This window comes from Grammomys surdaster, unplaced genomic scaffold, assembly GCF_004785775.1.
Source record: "Grammomys surdaster isolate TR1022 unplaced genomic scaffold, NIH_TR_1.0 126278, whole genome shotgun sequence".
Lineage (NCBI taxonomy): Eukaryota > Metazoa > Chordata > Mammalia > Rodentia > Muridae > Grammomys > Grammomys surdaster.
Genome location: NW_021621078.1, coordinates 7,226,042 through 7,233,886, shown reverse-complemented (window position 1 = coordinate 7,233,886; position 7,845 = coordinate 7,226,042).

Here is a 7,845-nt window from a genome sequence, read left to right as displayed (position 1 = left end):
CCAGTGTTCATCCTGAGGAAAGCTAGTGCCAGCCAGCAGCTATCTGCTGATCCTAGGAAGCTGACTCTGACTACGGACAGAAGCTTGCACCACACCCCATTCACCCCTTCATTCCTGGATGCTGCCTGGGCAGTAGGGAGACAGCAACAGTAGAAAAGATCCAGGGGAGCTGGGTGTGTTGGTGCACACCTTATATCCCAGCTCTTGGGAGGTAGAGCCAGAAGGATCTCTGAGTTTGAAGCTAGCCAGGTCTATGTAGTGAGTTCCAGGACAAACAGGGCTACATGGAGAGACTCTGTCTCAAAAATCTAAAAAAGGAAAAGAAAGCAAAAAAGAAAGATTCCAGATTGACTCAGTGCTTAAGAACACTTGTTACAGTCAGGCATGGTGGCACCTGCCTTTAATCCCAACACTCTGTGAGTCTGGTCTGCATGGTGAGTTCCAGGATAGCCAGGGCTACACAGAGAAACCCTGTCTCCAACCTCTCCACACTAAAAAATGGATACTTGTTACTCTTGCAGACAACCAGGTTGGATTCTCGGCATCCACACAGTGGTTCACAACAGTCTGTAATTTTAGATCTAGGGAAACTGAATCCTTAAGAGTTGCGCAGACACCAGACACACATGTGGTAAACCTACATACATGCAGGCAAAATATTCATACACATAAAATATAAATAAATCTAAGAAAATAAAATAAAAAGTAGCCAGGCGGTAAAGGCAAATGGATCTCTGTGACTTTGAGAGTGAGTTTCAAGACAGCCAGGGCTACACACAGAAACTCTGTCTCAAAAAACCAATAAATAAGTAAATTGATAATTAATAAATATAAAAAGCAAAGATCTAAATCCTTGTTCTCATGGGACTTACAGGAGAGAGAGAGAGAGAGAGAGAGAGAGAGAGAGAGAGAGAGAGAGAGAGAGAGAGAGAGAGAGAAAGAAAGAAAACACACCACAAACAAATCATGGCCAGGTGTGGTGGCCCTCTATGGTAATTCCACTCAGAACTCTGGAAGCAGAGGCAAGCCTGGTTTATATAGCAAGTTCCAAGACAGTGAGATCCTGTCAAAATTTCTTTTTAAAGTCATAAGGAGGAAGTCTTAGGAAAATCTATAAAAAACAGAGAAGTGTGGAGGATATATGTCAGGTGTGTAGTCTGGGATTTAATTACAATCAACTGGTCAGAGAAGGCCTTGCTGAGAAGGCAACATAGAATGAAACTCTGTATCCAGCTTGGTAACATAGAATTGTAAATCCTGAGCTTGAGAAGCAAAAGCAGGAAGATGGTGAGTTCAAGGACAGCCTGGACTATAACCAGCAAAATCACACTTCATAAAACTCTAAACCTAGGCCAGTCGTGGTGGCACATGCTTATAATCTCAGAATATGGGAGGTAGAGACAGGAGGATTATTATAACCTCAAAGTCAGCCTGGCCTACATTGTAAGTTCTGGGCCAACTGGGGTAGCAAAGGAAGATTCTGTCTTTTAAAAACAAATCAAAAGACAGTGTCAGGAGTGTGTGTGTTGGGGGGGGGACACAACAGTAGACAAAATGAGAAGAGAAAGGAAAGGAGGAAGGAGGGTGGAATGACCCTGATATCTGGACAAATGTGGTCCCAAGAGAGTCGGGAGTGAGAGCGCCGAGGCTTGTGCTGTGTGCAGTAGGAGGAAACCTGGTGAGGAAGGGTGAGTGGGACAGAACGCATGTGGGACAGGACATGCGTGTGATTGCCTCTCCTCTCAACCCCAAGAAGACAACAGCACCTTCTTTTTCCAGCCCTAAAAGACACCTGTGTAACTTTCCTAGAAGGTAGAGGCAATGTGCCAAGACATTGCCGCAAAGCGAATGACCTCAACAGGGAACAGCCAGGTCACCACTGAGAGTAAGTGACTGACCTTTCCAGGAGGGCTAACCCTCTCTCTTCCTAGCCCCTACATGCCCCTCGTAGTGCCTCCTCTTGTGTTCCCAGAGCTATTATCTAGTGTCTGTCTCCTAATCTTACTGTCATAGATTTTTAAGAGTGCTCCATGGGAAGCCAGACATTATGGCCCATGCCTTTAATCTCAGCACTGTGGAACAGAGACAGGTGGATCTCTGTGAATTTAAGGCCAGCCTGATCTACATAATGAGTTCCAGGACAGCCAAGCTCGGTGTATGTAGAGAGAACTTGTCTCACAAACAAACAAACAAACAAACAGTGTTCCGTGGGGCAGGAGAGATTGTTTAGCAGTTGAGATCAGACACCATCTCAGTTCCCAGCATCCCATATCAGACAGCTCACAACAGCTTGTCACAGCAGTCTGTAATGCTAGCGCCTTGATATCTAACACATTGAACATGTATGCATACTCACACACACATACACATAATTAAAAATTATAAAGATAACGTCTGGAAAGATGGATGGTTCAGTAGTTACAAGCACCAGCGTGAAGGCTCACAATATTCTGTAACTCCCTCTACAGACACAAAATACGCACCAGGTGCATATACATACAGACGGGCAAAACACTGATACACATAAAATAAAAATCTTTTTTTTGTTTTTGTTTTTGTTTGTTTTTTTTTGTTTTTCGAGACAGGGTTTCTCTGTGTAGCCCTGGCTGTCCTGGAACTCACTCTGTAGACCAGGCTGGCCTTGAACTCAGAAATCCACCTGCCTCTGCCCCCCAAGTGCTGAAATTAAAGGTGTGTGCCACTACTGCCTGGCTGCAAGTATGTTTATTTGTGTACTAAGGAGGTGCTTGGTGCTTGCAGAGATCCTAAGAGGGAATTGGATCTCATGGAGCTGGAGTTATGGATGGTTGTGAACCATCTTGTAGGTGCTGGGAATCGAACCTTGGTCCGTTGTCTGAGCAACAAGTGCTCTTAACCACTGAGTAATCTCTCTGCCCCCGTGTTTATTTTTTTACTTTTAAGGGGAGTGTGGAGTATGGTAGCTCATACCTGCAATCCCAGCACGCAGGAAGATGAGGCAGAGGATCTCCAATTTAAGGTCAAACCCAGGCTACATAGTGAGACCTCGTCTGAAAAAAGAGAAGGGTGGTCTTGAGATGTAACTTGGATGTAAAAAACTACCCAGCATGCACAAAGCCCTGGGTTTGATCCCCAGACCCGGGGACAAAAAACAGAAAGGAGAGAGAAGGTAATTAAAGAGAAATCATTGTAAAACATGAAGACCAACTTGGTGGATGGGACATCAAACTTTTTCCTGGTTCAGAAGTTCTACATAGCCCTGGCTGTCCTGAAACACAATGTACAGTCCAGGCTGGCCTCAAACTTACAAAGATCTACTTGCCTCTGTCTCCTGAGTACTGGGATTAAAGCCACTATGCACAGCTTACTTTAGAGTGCTTTATTTTTTTTAAGATTTATTTATGTATTTATTTATTTATTTACATGAGTACGCTGTTGCTGGCACACCATTAGATCTCATTACAGATGGCTGTGAGCCACCATGTGGTTGCTGGGAATTGAACTCTGGACCTCTGGAAGAGCAGTCAGTGCTTTTAACCGCTGAGTCATCTCTCCAGCCCCGCCCAGTAAGAACTTGAATTTGAAAGTATACACACATTTTCTCCTGACCCTGAGAGTTAATACTTTATTTTTAGCCATAACTATCTGTTGTCCTGTCTTGGTTCCACTTGCTCTCTATTACCCAAACCCCTTTAATTAGCACTGCAATTGGCAGAGCATTTCTAGTTGGGCATTATGTAGCTTATGAGGCAGCCCTGGTGACTTTAGGAAACACAGAACACACAGGTAAGCAGACTGTCCTGTCTCCCTCTTGCTTCTCTGGCACTACAAAAAGGGCTGGCTTTCTTTTGGCAGAGACTCTAAGGCTTGAGTGCACTTTGCTCTTGGATTCCGTTTCTCTCCTCCTTTGCAAACACCTGTGCCTCTCAATGAGCTGCCTCCTTCTCACCCTTCCAGGCTGACCATTCCCTGTCCCAACTCACACCAGGAGTCCTTCCTGAGGAGGTCGGTTCCTTTGTGGGGAATGTGTCAGGCTTATCAAGGAGCAAAACCTACCATTGTAACTGCAATCCTTTGGCTCCTTAGGAACAAAAGAACAGGAGGAAAGACAGTCAAGTGAGAGTGCTAAATTCTCCTTGCTGGAGAACTCCTTGTTGGAGTTACAGATTCTTTGGATCAAGGAAGGTCACATGTGAGCAGCCAGGTCTCCTCCACTGATCGAGTTTGAATGATTATTTTGCAACTCAGTTAATATATGTGTTTGAGCGTTTTTGTTTTTGTTTAAAGATTTATTATATGAATACACCATTGCTCTCTTCAGAGACACCAGAAGAGGGCATCAGATCCCATTATAGATGGTTGTGAGCCACCATGTGGTTGCTGGTGATTGAACTCAGGACCTCTGGAAGAGCAGTCCGTCTGTGCTCTTAACCACTGAGCCATCTCGCCAACTGGTGTTTGAGCATTTGTCATCAAGTGTGTATGCATACCACATGTAAGCTTGATGCCTGCAGAGGTCAGAAGAGGACATTGGATCACCAGGAACTGTAGTAGTTCCTGATGGTTGGATGGTTGTGAGCTGCTATGTGGGTGTTGGGAATGGAAAACACAGATTTTCTGTAAGAGTAACTGCTCTTAAATGCTAAGCCATCTCTGCAGTCCAGTAATAATTTTTTTAATGGTTTTTTTGTTTTGTTTTTGTTTTTGTTTTTCAAGACAAGAGTTTCTCTGTGTAGCCCTGGCTGTCCTGGAACTCACTCTGTAGACCAGGCTGGCCTCGAACTCAGAAATCCGCCTATCTCTGCCTCCCAAGTGCTGGGATTAAAGGCGTGCGCCACCACCGCCCAGCTTAATGTTTGTTTTACAGACAGAATCTTACTAGTTAGGCCTGGCTAGCTTGGAACTCACTATGTTGACCAGACTGTCCTCAAACTTGCTATGATTCTCCTGCATCTGTTCTATGAGTGCCAAGGATACAGAGATGTACAGACACACTTGGTTTAGGAGAAAGTTTAATTGTTTTTGTCAATTAAAAATATTTAATTCCACAGGGTGGTGATGATGGAATATGCTTCAATCTAGCACTGGGGAGGCAGAGGCAGGCAGATCTTTGATTTTGAGGCCAGTTTGGTTTACAGAGTGAGGTCCAGGGTTGCACAGAGAAACCCTGTCTAGAAATTTATTTTTAAATTTTATGCAATATATATTTGTGCTCTGCCTGCATGAATGTCTTTGTACCTGTGGGAGTCTAGAGGAGGGTGCTAAACACCCTGGAAATGGAGGTACAGATGGCTATGAGTTGTCGTCGTGTGGGTGCTTAGAATCAAATCTGGCTCCTCTACAAGAGCAGCAACTGTTCTTAACTGTTGGACCATCTATCTCTCCAGCCCCTGAAATGAGTATTTTAAAAGAAGAATGAGCCGGGCGGTGGTGGCGCACACCTTTGATCCCAGCACTTGGGAGGCAGAGGCAGGCAGATTTCTGAGTTCGAGGCCAGCCTGGTCTACAGAGTGAGTTCCAGGACAGCCAGAGCTACACAGAGAAACCCTGTCTCGAAAAAAAAAAAAAGAAGAATGAAGGCCAGGTGTGGTGGTACACACCTTTAAGACGATTAATTCTACTTGAGAGGCAGAAGCAGGTGGATCTCCATGACTTTGAGGGTAGCCAATCTGGTCTATATAGTGAATTCCAGGCCAAAACAGGTGAGCCTCCGTCTAAAAATAAGAATAAAAGTAAAATAAATAACGAGGAGGGGGAAGGCTGGTGAGATGGTTCAGCAGGTAAAGAAATTTGTTGCCAAGCCTGAGGTCCAGAGTTTTGAACTCCAGTACCTACATGGCAGAAGGAAAGAACCAATTCCCTCAAACTGTCCTCTGACCTTCACATCCAGGCCACACACAAGCAAATAACATAAGTAAATAAATGTAAAAAAATATAAAAGAATATGTAAAACAAAGAAGATCCTGGCATAGGGGTGCACACCTGCAATCCCCGCACTCTGCAAGTGGAAGTCGGAGGATCAGAAGCTCATGGTTGTCCACAGCTACGTAGTGAATTGGAGGCCAGCCTGAGATACATAAGATTATACGATAGTAAATGAATAAATATTCCTTCCTGGAATGGCAAAGGCAGGCAGGTCTCTGCCAGTTTAAGGCCAGGCTGACATACACAGCAAGATCTAAGCCATCCAGAGCTGCATAGTGGGACCTTGTCTAAACAAACAAACAAATCTCTTTCCTTTTCACTTATCCTAGGAACTGGGTTTGGAGTTTCCCAAAGAGTTTCTGGGTAAGGTCTTGCCTTGAAGCTCAGCTGTCCTGAACAGGGAGAAAGGATAGTCATTTTCCCCAAAGGGCCAGAATTTACAGTGAATGGCCCCTGCTGCTGGCTCCTGGTGACTAAGCTAGATCAAGGTGAGTCACTGATAGATAACAGGGAAGGTGCCCTTTTCCCTGCTGTCTCTCCCAGAGCCGGTCCAGGCTATGGGTGAAAGCTCTAGAAGGCCTGAGCTATTGACTAGGCCAAGGATAACTTTAGGGGTTTTTTTTGTTTGTTTTGGTTTTTTGTTTTTTTTTAAACATTTTTTAAAAAAGATTTTTATTTTTATTTATTTATTTGAGCTGTCTTCAGATATACCAGAAGAGGGCATCAGATCTCATTACAAATGGTTGTGAGCCACCATGTGGTTGCTGGGAATTGAACACAAGACCTTTAGAACAGCAGTCAGTGCTCTTAACCCCTGAGCCAGCTCTCCTTTAGTTTTGTTTTGAGACATGGTCTCACTATATACAAACAGAGGAGTAGTAGTAGCTAGGCAGTGGTGGCGCACGCCTTTAATCCCAGCACTTGGGAGGCAGAGGCAGGCGGATTTCTGAGTTCGAGGCCAGCCTGGTCTACAGAGTGAGTTCCAGGACAGCCTGGCCTATAAAGAGAAACCCTGTCTCAACCCCCCCCCCCCACCAAAAAAAAAAAAAAACAAAATTTTTTTGAGAGAGATGATGATGATCATGAAGGAAGTGAAAGTAGGAGATACCTCTGGCTACAACTGAGAGTTTAAAAGAATCTGGTTGGTTGACATGGGAGCCTCAACAGGGAGAACTCCATTTTTTTTTGGCCTGGGTAGGTATTTTGTTTTCTTTGCTATAAGTACCTTTCCTCACTTCCATTCAACACCCAACCATTCAATCTACGCCATCTCATCTGTGGACCCCTTTTTCTTATTTGTTTTGGTTTTAATAATATAGGGCCTCAGACTCACAGTGATCCTCCTGTCTCAACTTCCTAAGGGTTAGGATTACTGTCATGAGTCACTTTACCCAGCCCTTGGATCCCTCTAGGACTACTTAGTTGATTTCCCTGTGTCCCTTTTTCCCATCACAGCAGACATTAATTGTTTGCTGGTCCCTCCCACAGGTCTGTGAATTCTGTGACTCAAGGCCAGTCTGGGTCAGCACTGCACCTGCAAGGCAATCTATGGCTGCTCCTAGATAACAAGTTCAGCTGACCTCCGGGGAAACCGAAAGAAACACCGGGAAAGACCAGCTTGTCAGGGAGCTTTGAGGGCGACTATCATCCTGGGGCCACATCATCTTTTTTACTTAAGTCCTTTTATTGGAGTTGGTACCTGTAGGTCCTGGGAGAAAGACCGCCCCTACCAATCTGTCAAACTCGGGATCAGTCAGTTTGCAGATTGAGGCTCCGCCCCTTAGACCTGGACTCCGCCTCCCCACCCTCGGCTGTTGGGGTCTGGACGGGCGGCGACGCCCATGAGGCCGCATGCGCACTGAGGGCCCCAAGGACTCCGTTTCCCTTCTCCCAATGGCGGGCGGCGGTCCCCTTCCCGGCAGCCTCCCTCGGGTAGAGAGC